Genomic DNA, 17273 nt, shown 5'->3' with positions numbered 1-17273 from the left:
TCCAGTTCCTCATAAAAATTAGTGGGGTTTGTGCACATATTTCTGTGAGGAAAGGGCCCTGCCTTCTCCTCCTGCACAGACTGGCTCATGCCCTGCTCAGGTCTGAGCGGTGCTGCGGGTCAGTGATGCCTGGGACACCACGTGCTAAGCCCTGACCTCTGTGTCAATTTTACACCTTCAAATGGCACCACTCAGTTTCAGGTGAAAGGGACAACTCAGGCCTGGGAGGTGGCCTGGTCCATGAGCGGTAGATTGGTGTCCCCACCCTTGTGTTTAAGCTATGGATAAGGCTCTGGCTGTGCAGTGTGACCTCTAAGCTACACTGAGTGGAAGGGTTTGAAGTTGAGACTCTAGAAAGTGGCCTGAGGGAAGGGTAATCGGTGAGCAATCCAGTTCCACCAAATCCCCCTGGTTCCCCAAGTGCACGCCACCCCTTCTCTGCAGGCAGGGAAGGTCAGGCTCAGGGTGTCATGTGGGTCCCTATAGAGCAGGGGACACCAGAACAGCTCCAGGAACCTTAGAGTGGGTCTGAGCTAGCTTGGTGTGACCTATGGTCATTAGAGCACTTCTGGAATTGCAGGAGGTACGAGAAGATCATGGAAACTCATTCACAGTAAGAAGACGACTGAGTGCTATCTGTGGCTCTACTTCACAGAGAGAAGGAATCCTGGGGCAGCCTGTACTCATCTCTTTTCACAAGAATGCCTCAGCACTGGGGCCAAGTTCAGGCTTCACCGTGGGTGGGTTCTGTAATGTCAGGAAAGTGACTTGGTTTTTCCAGTTTCATCTTTAAAATGGGAGTTATGAAAGAATAGATTGAGCCACTCCGAGCAGTAGTAGAAAGTGGTTGCCTCTTATTCATAGGGCTGTAATGAAGATTAAATGAGAGAATGTAGGGGCGCTGGGTGGCTCATTCAGTTATGACTGTATTCAGGTCATGATCTCAGGGTCCTGGGATCGAGCCCCACGTAAGGTTCCCTGTTCAGCGGGGAGTCTGCTTCTCCCTCTGCCTCTGCCCTTCCCCCACTTGCTCACTCGCTCTCAAATAAATAAATTAAAAGAGAGAATGTATATCAAGTGCTTGGCATATGAAGAGTGGATAAATTAATAGTGTCATATTCACAGAAGTAAAAAGGAATGATACACAGTTACAATTATACACAGCTATGTAAAGGGATTTCACAAATAAAGGATGCAGTGAAAACGTAAGATGAAGTGCAGCATAATACCCTTTTCATAAAGTTAAAATCAAGTAAAACCAAACAATTTGTTTTCTAGAATTATAGTTTTGAAGACAGGGAATGGTAAACTCAAGAGTCAGGAGAGGTTCTATCTGGTGGAGACAGGCAGGGGCAAGGATGGGTATATTAGAGTATGCCAGGAAAATGGAACCAGTAAGATATGAGAGATTTATTATAGGAATTGGCTAAGAAATAGAGGATAAGACTATCCAGAATCTGCCCTCTGTAAGCCGGAAAACGAGGAAAGCTGGTTTTGTCCAGCGGGTGATGTCCAAGCCCAAAGACTGAGAACCAGGAACACTGACATCCAAGGGGCGGGAGGGAGAAGACAGATGTCCCAGCTCAAGCAAAAGGAGCAAATTTACCCTTCCTTGTTTTATTGAGACCTCAACAGATTGGAAGGTGAAAGTTTTTCCTGGGGAGGGCCATCTACTTTACTTAGTCTTCTGCTTCCAATGCTGATCTTTTCTGGAAACACCCTCATAGACAAAACCAAAATGAAGGCTTCACCAGATATCTGGGCATCCCTGGGCCCAGTCAAGCTGACACCCGCCATTAGCCATCCCAAGGACGGTGCAGTAGATGTGAATTATGCCATGTTCTTATTCTTGTGGGGACTTGTGTTTAATATGTTACTAATTACTTTAGCTATGTTGTTGATTATCTATGTAAAACAAAAGACAGAAAAGACAAGCCTTTAAGTGCCCAGCACATATGAAGCACTTAATTTATTTTGTGTTTCCCTTTCCCCTTCAGGGCATCACCCTGGGATTTTGGGATGGACAAGCCCTCTTTTGAAGAGAAAATCATCTCATGTCTTTAATAGCTACTTATTAAGCTCCTTCTCTGGGCCAGGCACTCTCCTAGGCATTCAGGGTACTGCTGGGGGAGGCCCTCAGTGTGGGAGGGGCCCAAATGAAGAAGACTAACAGGGATCCTGGGGCTCTGGGGAACCATGGGAACAGGGAGAGAAAGGTAGACTAGTTATAGGGGCCTGGGAGAGTCACTTTACCTCTCTGACCTTCAGTTTCTTCATCTGCAAAATGGGAGAGCTCTACAGTAATGCACTCCAGATGCACTGAATTAGTCTGGGTCCTCCTGCATGTGGAGAGTCTCCACGACTGGCTCTCTTTTATCTTCACTAGGGAGATCCTTCAAGGCCAGCAAACAATGTCTCTTAGTCTTCAAAGTCTTCTCTGATCATCTCTAGAGCATACCCAGGACTTGTGCTTGCATTGGTCTACTATTTTTTACCGACTCATGTTGCTGCCCCAGACCTAACCCTGAAGTCACCCAGGCCATGTGCCATGGGCTTCCCTTGGGGCCTTGTCAGTTTTCCTCTATGTTTTATCTTAGGGCTGGGGAGATGAGGGGTCCAGCCCTTCTTGGGGATTCATTGATTTTGCTAAAACAATCATTCCCTTCTATGAAGTCCTGTCAAGCAACTCACTCAACACTGGCACGTGCTGTTTGTTGACTGACTAACCATTTCACCGAAGTGGTACATCAAGGCTTTCCTCTCACGAAGACATCTGAATGGTCGGAGGAAGAAGCTGAGGACTCCTGAGGCTGACTTCTGTCCTTTGAAGGAAGACTATCCGCATCCTCCCTAGGAGATGAGCGGCCAGGGGCTGCTCAGGATGGTGGGGAGGCAAAACTCCCCTGTTGTTTCTTCTACAACTGCTCCCATCCTAGGAACTGCCCCCATCCCCCTAAGAACAGGCCTCCTCCTTCCTGACTCCCCCCCAACCCCCAACTGAGTCTTCAGAAACCCCAGTGGACACCAGGCCTCCCAGTCCTCCATCCAGTCAGTGGAGCACTTGGCAGATTCCACAGTTGTCTCTTCCAGAAGCTCCTTCATGGCTGTTGGGAGGCCTGGCTCCTGCTCCATCTCTGTCCCTGACCTGACTGCTTCTGTGAATTAGAGACCTGTCCTTATGGTCCTCTCGGAGTCTCTATCCTTATGTTCCTCCCAATACTGACAGCCTGTGGGCTGAATACGACCACAGTGTGCCCTACTTTAAGCAAAACCTACCTATCTAGAATGCAAGCCTAAAACTCACTCTGCAACCAAGTGTTGGCTGCCTGGATATGCCCACAAAATCCAGCCTTCAAGATCTTCCCTCTTTGACATCTGAACACAGCAGTTGAGCGCCATCCCACATGCCTTCCCGAGGCTCCCTAACGCATGAATGTCCTGTGAGCTCTCCACTCCTGTCTGTCTAGGTCTGTCTCTCTGTGTGTCCCCTGTTTAACTTTCCCCAGGTCCCCACACCCTGTCTGCCCCACCCAACAGAGGAAGACTCTTGCCCCTGTGGCATGAGGAGCAGTTTGACTCTTCCATGGTTATATCTAGGGAGGGGGTGGGCTCTCGTGTTTTATAACCAACAGGCCCATTGACCTATTTTCATTTAAGAAAAAGCAAGCAGTTTTCTTACTAGGAATAATGTTGCCTTCCTTTTAGGCCCCAGACTCCCAATTGCATGCAGCCAGCTTTAAAATACTTTTTTTTTAATCTTTTACAAATAAAACAGAGCAATGACTCATCTTACCATGTATTTGAAAGAATCTATTGATCTAAAACTCTGCACACAACTTTCCTGGATCAAGGTAGATTGGCAAAGAGACGTCCACATACACTTGCCTTCTCCTAAGAGGTCAAGATGAGAGCCTTGCTCAGGGGAAATTACTGAAGTCTTTGGTTTTGTTCTAAGAGATGGGTCCTCTGGATTCTCAGCTTCTTCCTCCAACCATTCAAATGTTTTTGTGAGAGGAAAGCCTTGAAGTACCACTTCAATGAAATGGTTAGTCAGTCAACAAACAGCACATGCCAGTGTTGAGTGAGTTGCTTGACAGGACTTCATAGAAGGGAATGATTCAGGTTCCTGATAGCACATTCTTTGCCTGTGCCCTTTCTGGGCCTAAAGGAAGGAAACAGGTGGGAGAGGGTAGGGGATAGAATTTGCAGGCAATTTTCTTTCTTTTTTCTTCCATTATTACATTCAGTTAGGCAGGCAATTTCCTAATCTAAGAGTCACTTGGGTTGTAAGCTGGTGGCTGAGCCAGTCGCAGCTCTGCCTCAGGTTCCATACACATTTACTAGGTTTAATAAAATTAGGGCATTCTCTTTGCTAAGTCAAAGAATATTCGAAATTTACAACGTACGAGAACCACGTGGGAAATACTCTTATAACGCAGTTTCCCCTTATCCTGTGAACCATTGTACCTAAAATGAATCTTCACTGCAGATTTTGGGTTTTTTACAGAGTGTGTTTCAGTCAGCTTGGCACCAGGCCACATCCTACTGAGGCCACTGGGACACTGTACACAGTAAGCCCACCTGCGTAGCAAGAAGGATTTGTTCTATTGTTACTGAAATACTTCTAGTCCAGGTAATAATCAATCAAGGAAAATCAAGCAAGTTACTTATGCCTTGTCTTCACAGAGGCTCTAGACCGACAGGAACAGGAGATGCTTCCTGTCACCTCGTCACCACTGACACATACACGAGAGCGAGGTTTCCTGGGAGAGTCAGTCAGCTGATCCACTCTCACCTCCAGGGAAGTCTCCTCCTGCCCCCTTGGCTACCCATCATGCTTTGCCATCCACCCCTAGGCTTTTTTCAGTCACTTCCCTGTGCCTGAAACCCCCTCCCTGACCGTCTGTGGAAATAGTCAAGGTCTCCTCAAGTCCCACTTCCTCCCGGAAGTCTTCCAAGATCGGTAGCCCTTGCCTTGATCATCTGTCTGCCCATAATGGAAGCCCACTGTTCCCTGTCAGGTTTGAGGTTCCCTCTGTGCCTGACCCAGCCTGGGCATGCCACAGCACCTCAGCAGCACTCGCCTGCATCAGTCTTGTCTGCAGGCCCTCTCCTCAGAATGGGATGACGTTCCCTGCACACCCCCAGCCCCCCTCGAGGACAGAATTTGGTTGTGCTCCCCCAAGAGTAGCATCCCCCCGCCCTAGATGTGGCCCTGCTTCTGGCCAGCCAGCAAGTCCACCATGGTGGAAAGGGCAAGTCAGGTCAAGAAAAGCCTGGACCTGGGAATCAGGAGGACCAGGTTCTAGTCCCAGCTCTGACCTATGGCAAGGAAGTCATGTCACCTCCCCGAGACTCCTGTTCTTCATCTCGTGATATATCTCTCTCACAGGAAAACAGAAACATCTGGTGGGTGCTGACAGCATTGCACACTCAGGTTTGCACACCGCTGGCCACCAGATAGATGCTTGATAAAGGTGCGCTGACTGGAAAAAGGATGGTCAGGGATCCATGCTGTCCCAGAACAGTGACCCTTCTCCTTCTGGGCTCTGACCTCAGGAACCAGCCTGGCTCCCTTGTTAGTCCGGCTCAGGCCAACTGTCTGCTCCATCTTGATTCTTGCAGAAACTTTCTCTTGTCAGACAGAACACACGCTTCCTGTCAGCTTTTATTTCTGTGAGGGCTTGCTTACGAGCAGGGCATTCTGTTCTTGGAATTTCTTGTTAAAATATTTCATTTAATTAAGTTTTTACAACCAGCTCTGCTTTGTGTCTGTCAGAAGGTAGGGGCCAGGGCAGCCCTCTTCTCAGCTCCCTGGGAGGCCATGTCATGGAGACTCTGGAGAGAGCCGAGGCCAGACCCGGGGGCCGTGTCCCTAGGTCTCCAGGCGTTCCTATGCAGCTACAGGGGCTGGGATCCTCCACGGGTGCATCTCCATGACAGACCCCGCTGGAGACCTAAGTGGAAATCTCTCTCAGCCCAAAAACTAACTGTTCAAGCATAGTCCAGAACAAATATATTATGAATAATCTTAGCTACCTCTTAGCACCCCCAAAACTCCAGTCAAGACCCACTGCTCGTCCCCTTACTACTCAGGACCCTCCTTACCCATTCTTCTGGTCTGTTAAAGCCTTACTCAGGTCCTTCTCTCCTGCGGGTCCTACCCAAGTCCCTCAGTTATAACTGCTTTTCTCTTCCAGTCACTAGCTGGATGGAGATGGCACCTCCCAGGTCAACCTGGTGATTCAGCTATCCTCTTATCCCCTACCGCGATGCACCCCCGGGCTATGGTCAGAGCACCTGTCTCTCCTCCCCAGGCTCCAGCTTGGGGCTGTGGTGGGGAGGCCACAGGAGGTCACTGAACCCGGCTGAGCGTGTCCTTCCCTCTCCCCACAGAGCCCAGCTGCCACAGGACAGGAATGTGTAGTTAGGGACGTGGCAGAAGGTGCTGTTCTCCCTCACCCATGTTTTGAAAGGTTGCAGACCACGTGTGCCTAACAGGTAGAACGTGCGGTCACTAAGAACGGCAGGAGAGGAGGGGGCCCAGGTGAGCAGGCAGGTTTGTACAGACTGTTCTCAGCAGGGGTGTGGCTGCACCCAAGGCTCTTCATGGAGCCTCGGCCAACTCTCTTTTTACAACAAACAAACCAATGTTTCTGCATGAGTCTCCAGGATTCCATGGTAAAGCTTCCCCCCACTCCTCACCGCCCCAGTGCTGCTGGAAAGCCTAGGACCCATGCCTTGGGGACCAGGGAGGTGGGCTGCTTCTACGCCCTTCCCAGCTCACCCCCGGGGGCTAAGGCTGTGCTCTGGCCTGTCATAGGGTGGCACTGGAGGTTGGGGGTCTGCCTCCGAGGGCTCCTTTCCCCCAGCCGGCAGCCTCCTGACCTGGCCCATACCTGGCCTAAGGGAACCACTGTGGCCCCTGGATAATTCCAGGATCCTTGTGGGTTGCTAAGAGCCTGGCTGCCACCTGTCAGGAATTTGCGGTCAGGGATGTGGCAGAATGCGCTGTTTTCCCACACTCATATTTTAAAAGGTTACAGACCATGTGTGCGTAACAGGCAGAACATTAGGTCACTTGTCTCACTTAGAACAATAATCCGTTTTGCTAGGGGTCAGGTTGACACAAAGAATCTGTCCAGACCAGGTCTCTGGATGGGACTTAGCCCTCCCCTCAAACTAATGAAATTTTCAACTCGTGGGTACTTGAGTTAATAAAGTGTGCCACACATCTGCTCAGGCCGCTGGCAGAAGAAAGCCCTGGGGTTCAATTTTGAGATCACTGACATAATGTTTGAGTGGCCTCCCGCTGGCGCCCGGTGGGACACCAAATTAAGGAAAGCCGCACAATGAATGTGTGAGAAAAAACATTAGTGTATAAACACAGAGGCCAAGGCTCCCCAAGGGGAGGGTGAGCGAGGGGAGGCCTTGGAATTACAGAGAGAGGGTCGGTGGGGGCTACCGCTGGGATTTCACGCCAATGGCCTGCAGGTAATGAATTATTTTAAAGGAAATTGGCATCAACATGATCTTAGGTCAAAGAGATGAAAAAAGTAAAAAGAGCATATTTTCTATGGCTGTTGACTTAAGTGCTAAAGTATAATGTGAGTGGTTCTAAACAAAATAAAAACCTGGAGGTGAGACTATAACACAGCCCCGGGAGGGGCTACAATTCAAGTCTGCGGACCCCTGAGAACCTAGCAGCTCCCTCTCACCGGCCTGGCTGGGGCAGAGGGCCTGTCCCCTCCGGGGAGGGGAGCCTCTCGCCCACTGGAACAGGAACTCTTCACGGTCATTCCCAGCAGCCCACAGATAGAAAATCAAACTGAAAATTCCTCAGGAGATGCAAAGCCGGATGGCACCCCTCCCCCAGAGACTCCCAGGCTCTGGAGAGGAAGGGGACCGGTAGCACGCTGAATTTTCTGTGGTCTTTCCTTGGGGAAAAGGGAGAGGACTTCTGACTTCCATGGCCCGGCTCCCAGGAAATGCCACGTGTTTGCTTTGAGGTCCGGGCAGGTCAGGCCTGAGACCTGCCAGCTGACACTTGCCTGCACCTCCCCCAACCTGTTGATGGCCGTAGGCTGTGGAAGCGGAGAGCCCCGCAAGTCCTCAGACCAGGTCCCCAGGCTGCAGGTGGGGGTCCTGGAGGGTGAGGCCACATCACCGGAGCAGGTCAGCTTCCCCTCAGACACCAGTCCAGAGGTTGTGTGGGTCGAGGAGGTATATACCTAAGGCAACGTAAAGGCCACCTGCAGGCTTGGCCAGCCTTCTGTTCAGGTGCTCTGCTGGGGCACTAAGGTCAGAGTAGGGAGGCAGCTGGTGGCTTGTCCTTGGTTTTTTTGTTCCTTCAAGTGCTTACCATGTGCTTTGGGGCCCTGCCCCATCTGGTAGGCAGAAAGGCCAGGGTGAACCGAGCACAGGAGATGAAGACATAAGCCTGTCCCAGGGGGTGGGGTTCAGCCCTCCTGACACATGACGAAAAGGGCTCAGCAAATGTGGCCCACAGGGCTTTGCCTGTAGCACCCCCTCCCCTCCCCTTTCCCAGCATCATGCCACACTTTGTCTATCCCCTTCCCCTGGGAAGTCTTCTCCGACCCCAGTCCCTCAATCTGTAGGGCCCTACTTGTCCTCTGAGCCATGAGCCCTCTCTTCTCCTGACTGTGTACTTTGATGGGAGTTTCACACACCTGGTCCCCTCTGTAGCCCACTTCTGGGACCCAGGCTCTTGGTGGAGCTGAGGGGACAAGACCTTGTAGATCAACTTAGAGCCAAATTGGTCCCAGCTACACACCTTCAAGAAGGTCAGGAGCTTACCCACCAAACGAAAGCCATGTTCCCTTCCTCAGAGAGGACTTAGCAAGGGAGGGGGAGAGGCTGGGCGAGGTGCAGCTGGTCCCCACAAGGGGCCACACCATGATTAATGATGTTCCCCAGAGGCTGTCCCAGCAACTGCACAGGGCCACTGTGGAATGCAAAACAAGCGCCTCTGGGAGCGGCCCAGTCATGCCGCGCAGCTCAGGCCTTCCCTCTCTGCTAGGAGAAATGTCCATGCTTACAGCTTCCCAGCATTCAGCCCAGATCTCCCCCAGGGAAAAGAAGAGGCTTTGTCCTTCAGTCCCACCTTCCAACAGAGGACCCGGAGGAAACAGACTCCATGCCTGGCCACCTGGATCTCATTCCAGCTCTCTCCCGATCTTTTGAGAGCACTGTACCTTCATTCCTCATATGTAAAATGGGGATGACAATAGCATCTACCTCAGAAAGTTCTGGTGAAAATAATAGACATTTGTGTGTGTCAGTGGCTCAGAGGAGTGTCTCACACAATGAAATGCTGTATACATACTTGCTACTTTTATTATCTAATGATCTGATTTCAGAAACTTGTTCTTCCTTGAGAACCAACTCAGCACCTCATGAGCCATCAGCCTCTCCCTCCCTCCTCAACCCCCGAAAGTTGCAATACAGTTCTGGACTATTCAGTACCCAAGGTGCAGGGAGGCCTTGTGCTGCTTGAGTTTCTTCCTCTGCCACTAACTTAAAGGCAGCATCTTCACTGGCCTCATAACATGGAGAGTTTTGCAGGTGATGGGACCAGGGCAGCCAAAGGATGTGCACACACCAGCCAGGCCACGGCTGCTCCCAGCACAGACGGAGCCCAGCAATGCCATCCCCGCTTCTCCCCTCTCCTCAAAGTCACTGGGAGTCGGGCTCCGAGGAGGATATGTGGAGAATGGGAACAACAGTCCGCACGTTTACTGAAGGTAATGAAGGTGTATATAGCATCAACGCCTCACAAGGTCCAAGGGGCAGTTTTGGGGCGCAGACTCAGCAGAGTGAAAAGGCTGTTCCTGCCAGAGGCGCACTGGCCTGATGCCTCGGTTGCCTCCTCAGCCTGCTGGCCCCAGGGAAGCCTGAGGTCAGTCACTTGTCACAATTCTCCAGACCGCAACAGGCCCATCTGTACAATGAAACGGTTGAACCCGGTGATTTTTAAAGGCCTTCGGGTTCTGAAGGACTGCAGAGGGGTCCCTCCATTACCTTTACCAGCACCATCGTCATCATCATCGGGAATCATAACCAACTCCTTTACAATTACTTACTTTGTGCAAGGCAATGTGAATCATCAGAGAAAGTGCATAGTAACATTTTGTGGTCTTCATGGGGGCCACAGTCAGGGAAACTGAGATTCAGAGAGGCTGAGTAGCTCAAGTTATCTATAGCAAAGTGGGCTTAAAATCCAGATCTCTGTGATCTCCGAAACCATACCTGGTAACCTACACTGTGCCATTTGTATGGTAACAGCGACGACACCAGGGCTGTTAACAACTCCTCTGCCCGGCACACTCTATGAACGTGTTCTCATTTCGTCTTTACACCAATCTTACCTAAAGGTAGGTATGGTCACGGTCATCCCATCTTTCCAAGGGCATTAATGCAACTTACCTAGAGCCAACAGTGTCCTTTCTAACACAGAAATCTGATCCTGTCACTGCCTTTAGTGAAAATCGAGCTCATGGTGACCAGAGTGTATTTCCTTAATTACTCACCCAACTTGATTTTTGGTGACAGCAGAACTGATGTTCTTCCCGTGGGCACAAGGAAAACTACACCAGTTATTAAAATATTGAAATACATCTGAGCCAGTTGGTACGCAGCCACTGGCCCAACCTCCCCACAAAACCCCCTAACCTGCCCCATCACTGTAGCACCTTCCAGGGGACCTGTGGGCCTCCCTGGGACTCAAGTGCTGCTGTGTTCTGATTGGTCAGTGCCCACGTCAGGCTGGGTGTCACCCCCTTGGTGAAGGAAACCTATGCACATACTCAGGCGTGTGGGACACACTCTTTACATTCACACGTGGCCCTATGCACTTGCCCACAGAGGACCCGGGAACTCAGAAGTGCTGATGTTAAGTTAATTAAACACGGACGTCGTCAGCCTGAGGGGGTTCCAATGTCTCCGTAGCTCACATTGGCAAACCAAAACCAGCCTGTAAATGTCTCAAGATTTAAACAAATTGAATTCTGGAACACTGAAAAGAAATTTTAAAAGATAAATAAAAATTTTAAAAAATTAAAAAAATAAAGAGAAAAAAATTTTTAGAAAAATTGAAACCTAAAGCACACTTAATCACAAACAACTAGGCTTTCCCAAAGACGGCAACCGCTTCGGCTATAGCTGATCAGACGATTTCCTTGTTTTGCTTCGGGTCTCCCAGACGAGTCTTACCCCTAGCTCAGGCAGTGGGGTGTTCCTCAGCGCGCGTGCTCTAGCACTGCCCAATTTGAATTGACTGTGCTCACATAAACTCTCAAAAATTTCTGTTACGCTGCAGTTTATCTTTCAACGCCAGGACTCTGCCCGGCTTCTATGTACAGACCCCAGGCCCGTGCGTGCACGCGCACAGATACACACATCCGCAGGAATGCGCGCACACGCAGATGAGCAGGTGCGCCTCCCTCATACAGACCCCCGCTCGTGCCTCTGGCTGCCTCTCTGAGGCTGCCAGACATTCTCCTTCCCAGGCTTACTGCCAGCCTCGGCTTCTGAAATGCTCTCTTTCCTGCTCCATGTTGCCTTCAGCGGCTCCCTGGAAATCCAGGGCCCTGCCTCTCGACATGCGGAGGCAGAGAGGAGCGCAGCGACAACGGTCAGATGAAGGGGGACCGAGAGCACGTGCTTTGTCAGCCTGGCCTGGCACGCTGAGCACACACCGCAGCTCAGAGTGATAGAGGCTCTTGCCTGCAGCCTGCAAGCCTCCAGTAAGTCCTTCCTTGGGGAAGGAGGAGGCTTTGGTTCCACCAGCTTCCGGTGAGCCCCAGCTTGGCACCAGCTTCGGGGAAGGGACCAGGGACGTTCCTGATGCTTTCCAGGGGGTACTCCGAGACACTCAGGGAAGGTGGCCTTCCTGTCAAAGTGATAGAAATCTCCAAGAATGCATCACAGCACTTTGCTCTCAAATGAACTCCTGTGCAGGTCAGCTCACAGCTCTTGACTTGAGCACAGATGGAGGTGGAGGCTCCCTCAGCTCCCTGCCTCTCACTCCAGCGAGAGCCAATACGGTGCTGAGACAGGCCCAGGAGTGGAGATGGGCTGTACTTGTTCACCCAACAAACACTAAATGAGCACCTGCTACGTGCCCGTTGCCCTTCAAGGAGAGAACAACACAAGAAAATCACTTGATCCCATCTGGAGTAGCTCTGCCTACACCGCAAATCCCTTATCCCCAGGGAGCACAGTGACATTTTGGTGGTTGGCCTCTGCAACATCTATTGGGGCCCCAAACTTCCCTTCTGTTCTACAATGTATTTGGGTTTTAGAACCTCTCACATCCCTTCTAACGTAAACTTGTTTACCAGGGTAAACCTCCAGAGACATCTAATCTCTCATGACCAGGAGAGCACCTGAGCCTCCAAGGACAGACCTGCAGGGTCTGGAGGTCTGAGGAGCGCAGTGTCAGCCGTGGTCTCTGCCCGAGAAAGGAGCGCTCCCTCCCAGCCCAGGAACTGGGCTGTATCTCACTTTACCGGGAGTATCTCACTTTAGTAAGATGCCCCGAAATAAAACCCATCCCACCTGAAGAACTTCACCTAAAGGCTTGTCCATGATCCTCACTCACTTTTAGCTGCATACCAGCTGTCTCCGTTGCATTCCAGAGCTGTTTGGGGGATTTTCCAGCCAAGTTTCTGTTCCCCAGCACCAGAGGGGCCACCCCAGGACAAAGCCACTCTCAACTGGGGCCACCCACCCACCTGCCTATAGCCTGAAAGTGCCTTGTGCCCTCTCTGTGGGCCAAGGCCACGTCCCACAGCATCTTCACGCCCAGTGAAGTATCAGGCTCAGAGGAATGACCCCTACACATCCTGATTGTGCTTTCCTCCGGCAGAATCAGCTCAGCGAAGGCAAGGTCTCTCCTTTCCTGGACACTCATGTGTCTCCTCCCCACCCCCCATCACCTCTGTACTTGTACCACCTGCCTGCCAGGTAGACATCAGCAGAAGGAGTCAAGGTAGGGAGCCCATTTTCTGGATAACTCCTGCCTCCAGGGGGCTGGCTCGAGTCATCCCTGCCGCTCGTCTCCATCGCCCCCTCGCACCTGCAACCCACTGGGGGCAGAGGAGGCAACATCTGCACACCGGCTGTCCTTAGCCCAAGGGCACAGATATTTTATATGCAGCCCTGAGGTTCAGGCTAAGGCCCACTATTGGCTCCAAGCCAAATTTCCAAATTAGCTAAAGCTCAAAATGGGCCAAAAAGGCTCAGCCCAAGAGAGGGATTTACAGAGCGTTGACCAAGCCATGGGTGTTAAGCTGATGGTGCATTCCTCACTGACTAGAGGACCAGTGGGGGTTTGCTCCATGTTGGACCACAGTCACTGTCCCTGACAACCAGCTGGATGCCAGAGAGCCTCAGGCATGGCCAGTGGCAGAAAGCCTTGCTGGCAAGCCTGGAGCAGAATGGAGCTTTGCTCTCTCCCCTTCCTGCACCAGGGACAGTACAAGAAGGGAAAAAGACAAGAACAAAATGCTGCCCTGACTTTGACTCACCTTGGTAATATCTGCCATTTCAAGTACCTTCCATCCCCGGAAAACATACTTGGAAGAAAACGTCAGCCCCCTCAGTAACATCAAGAATTCACACCATGTCGAGCATTTCCACTGAAATGCTACATTTCTACCCCGTGCTCTCAATGCCCAGAACAAGGCAATCATGTGGCTCGTATTCTCCAATGAGTGACAAGAGCCAAGTTATTTCTGTTTGGTTTGGTTTGGGGTTTTGTCCGTTTCTTAAGCCTCTCACCATGTTTTGTTCATGTCACACCAAGAAAAGCCCTAGATGTCCAGCCCATCCAAGAAGACAGGCATCCTGGGGCCCATGGAACTCAGGGCTTCACAGGAAATCTGCAGGACTAAGCGTAAAGCTGAGCTGAGGACCCCACGTCCCACAGTCTGCGAAGGCGAGTGAGCATTGCTTCCTTTCTCCTCCTGGGGCTATTGGCGCTGGTTGTTACTCTCGTGTCTCTCTCTCAGGTTCTGTCCACTTCTTACTCTTTGTTCAGTTCTGTCTTCCAATGCCTGGCTGAAAACTTTTGGGGGGATGAAAAATCATGGCACCAGCCAATTTATCAGATGTCCAGAGGGCTTGAGAAAAGTGGGCATTCACCATCTGGCAAGTAGAAGGGTTTTGGGAAACACAGAACTCGGGTCTGAGCAGGAGTCCTATTTCAGGTCTTAGTTCTGTCCCCAGCATCCTGCGAGACCTTGTGAAAACCTCCTCTTCCCTCTAGCTTCGGTGTCCTTAGTTTCTTTGGAAGGAAGCCAAAGGACAGAAAAATGTGGAGGGACCCAGAGAGCTGCCCTCCTGGAAAAAGATGCTGAAGTGAATGGGGTCCAACCAAGGACAGACTGATGAGGCTATTGTCCTGGCTAAGGTGCAAGGTCAGGGCCTTCTCCTTGGCCCTTGGAATCATGCAAGTAGTCAGGTTCCCTAGACCCATACGAGGTAGGAGAGCACAGGCAGGGGCTCTTGCTTTCAACTCTGGGGTGCACGGCAGAATTCCTAAGTCACTACATGTAGCAAAGTCCCCAGGGCAGCAAGCCAAGCTATACCCGGGCCTTTCTCTCACCCTGCGTTTGCCCTCCTCTGCAAGGGAAGTTGGTTAGCATGGTCTTGCTTACTCAGTGTGAGCTTCTACAGGACAGAGGTCTGGCCAACCAGCCCTGAGGCAGTTTGCATGTTCTGTGATCTTACATGTGAGTCTTAATGAAATCTTAGGCTCAGAAAGACTAAGACACCATAACCTCTCCAAGAGTGAAAACAGGTAGTAATGTCTACATCCTCCTGGGATTCTCAGTGTTTCTGTGAGATGCCAACACTGTGACAACCACGTTCTCCTCTCCGCCTTCCTTCTGCCCTGGGAAACAAGGCTGGTGATGTGTTTTTGAGAATCAGGCAATGGGAAATTGGGCCCCAGAAAGACAGGTGGAAGGCAAGCAGGGAGCCGGGGATTGCTCGCCCATATGAGGCTGGGAAATGAACCAAACCAGCACCTCCCCAATTCCCCCTTTCGTCCCTTTGCCCCAAGTGAAGCCCCAACCATTAGGATTCCAGAGTGTGCCTCACAGGCATCCCAAGACCCAGCTCCTTATGAAACATTACCATACTCATTTGGGCACAATCAGAATTTTTTAATCATCTTCCTGAGCCTCAGTTTACAGGGATAGATCATTTCCAGATGTGATTCAACATACCAAAAAAAAAAAAAAAAGCACACTCATTGATTAACAAATAATTTCTAGATGGCAAATACATGTGACTAGAATCCCCACTCGCAAGTTGTATCAAATTTTGTTTGAGTGGGAGAGATGTCAGCAACCCACATCCCCCGACCGCCCGCCCCCAGAGAAGTCAATCTCTTTTCAGCTGAGGGCTCCTCCCCAGGCTGGCTCCAGGCACATCTTCTTCCAACCAGATCAAACAGGAGCTGGAGAAAGAGCTCTGGCCCTTAACCAGATCCCCTCTACCACTTTTACTGATGACTTCCCACAGCCGCCGTGCTTTGAACCAAGGGCAAGAGTAAATGATACCTAGAGGAAGAGTTCTGGGCTGCCAATCAAAAAGAAAGCTTTCTCATCGCTTCTCAACAACGAGCTGCCGATGTGAGCTTCCGGGAGACATTTCACCTGTCCATCGTCCTCGCTCTTCGTTTGGCTATTTGATTTACAAACGTTTCTAAATCACTTACGCACTAGTCCCTGATTAGCCTAGGTGTGTGTGCCCTTGTCCACAAGCAGACATTGCTGACCGATGGTTGCACACTTTCCCAAAGAAGGTTCCCAAAGAACCTTCAGCCTCAGTAACCCCCACCTAAAATCTACTTCTGCCTGAGATAAGGACTTAGTACAGGTCTGGTTGGATTTGGGGTCCTCAGTGGAGCTGGCAATTCAACAAAAGAGGCGGATCCCGTCACAGCTGCCGCAGAAGGTGATGGGAACTGAAGATTCCAGAAAGGGAGGAATCTGGGCTTGGTGTGTCGACCCTGATGTAGGAGCTTACGGATTCAAAGGGGGGTGTGCCCATCCTAAAAAGAAAATAAAGACCCTGAGAATTTGGAAGGATGACCCGGAGCCAGTCAAAGTCACTGGACCAGCTTTCGTTTTGACCAGACTTAGCCCCAGGAGCCGACCCCTGCGCACACGGGGACACACTTTGCTCTTTCCCTGGCCTCTCAGAGCCCCTGCAGTTCCCCTAGAGGCTCCACATTCCATCAGTTAATTGGTTTGTTCCTCCCATTCTGTGGCAGCTGATGTCACGTGACATGTGCATTATTCTCAACCCTCTTTCAAATTGTATCAATTCCTCCAGTGACCGTAAGTGATTCTTCGTTCCTGCATGTTTCACGGGGCCACTGGAAGGACGGATGCGCCTATCAAAAGGGAAAATGTCTGCATCTTGGGCTGCAACCAAGCCACAACTTAATTTCCTCCTCTGGCTGTACTTCTGGAGAAGTTAATATGAAAAATGGGGCTGGGGTGACTTTGTCTCAGATAAATAGGCCACACTCCGTAACTGGACAAACAAGGTGCTTGGCTGGAAATAAGATGTTCTTTGGCTGGCATCTCCAAAACGTGACAGATTCTTCCCAGATGCTATTTAAAGCACGCGGCGAGCTTTCCCCGCCTCGATGCATTGCTTACACCGGACTTTAAAAATCAGGCAGAGTAGAAACATAGCACCAGCAATGTTGATTTTAAGAAAACTAATGTTTTCCAAGCACATGCTAGAGAGCAGTCACTGGGAGAAGCACTTTGCCTGTGTTTTCTTACTTAATGTTTACTGCAACCCCTGATGAATCCGGGGTTATAATAAGGAAACTGAGGCTCAGTGAGGTTAAGCAAATTGCCCAAAGACACACAGTTAATAAGTGATACACTAGAGGTTTGAACTCAAGCATAACTTCAAAAGGCGTGGCCTTAACTGCTGGAGGCCATGCCTATCGGATCTCTGTCCACCTCTGTGCTCCTGGCTGAAGCTTGTCACCATGACAACAAGCCCCGATCTGGGCCACAGTGATTCAGCGATGATCAACAACTCAGAAAGGCTTTCTGTCTTTCTCCCAGGAAGTCTGGGGGCCATTTTCCACAGCTGGGGGCCCTCTGGCTGGCAGAGGGGCTGGAATGCTAGGTCTCAGCCTCAGCAGAATGGTGATTGTTCTGAGAGAGAGACAGGCAGGTTTCTGATGAGCATAGAGCAGGCTGAGAGGAGGTATG

Source organism: Lontra canadensis, unplaced genomic scaffold (assembly GCF_010015895.1).
Source record: "Lontra canadensis isolate GAN:19392208 unplaced genomic scaffold, GSC_riverotter_1.0 scaffold32, whole genome shotgun sequence".
In the NCBI taxonomy this organism is placed as follows: domain Eukaryota; kingdom Metazoa; phylum Chordata; class Mammalia; order Carnivora; family Mustelidae; genus Lontra; species Lontra canadensis.
Note: the sequence above shows the minus strand (reverse complement) of the source record.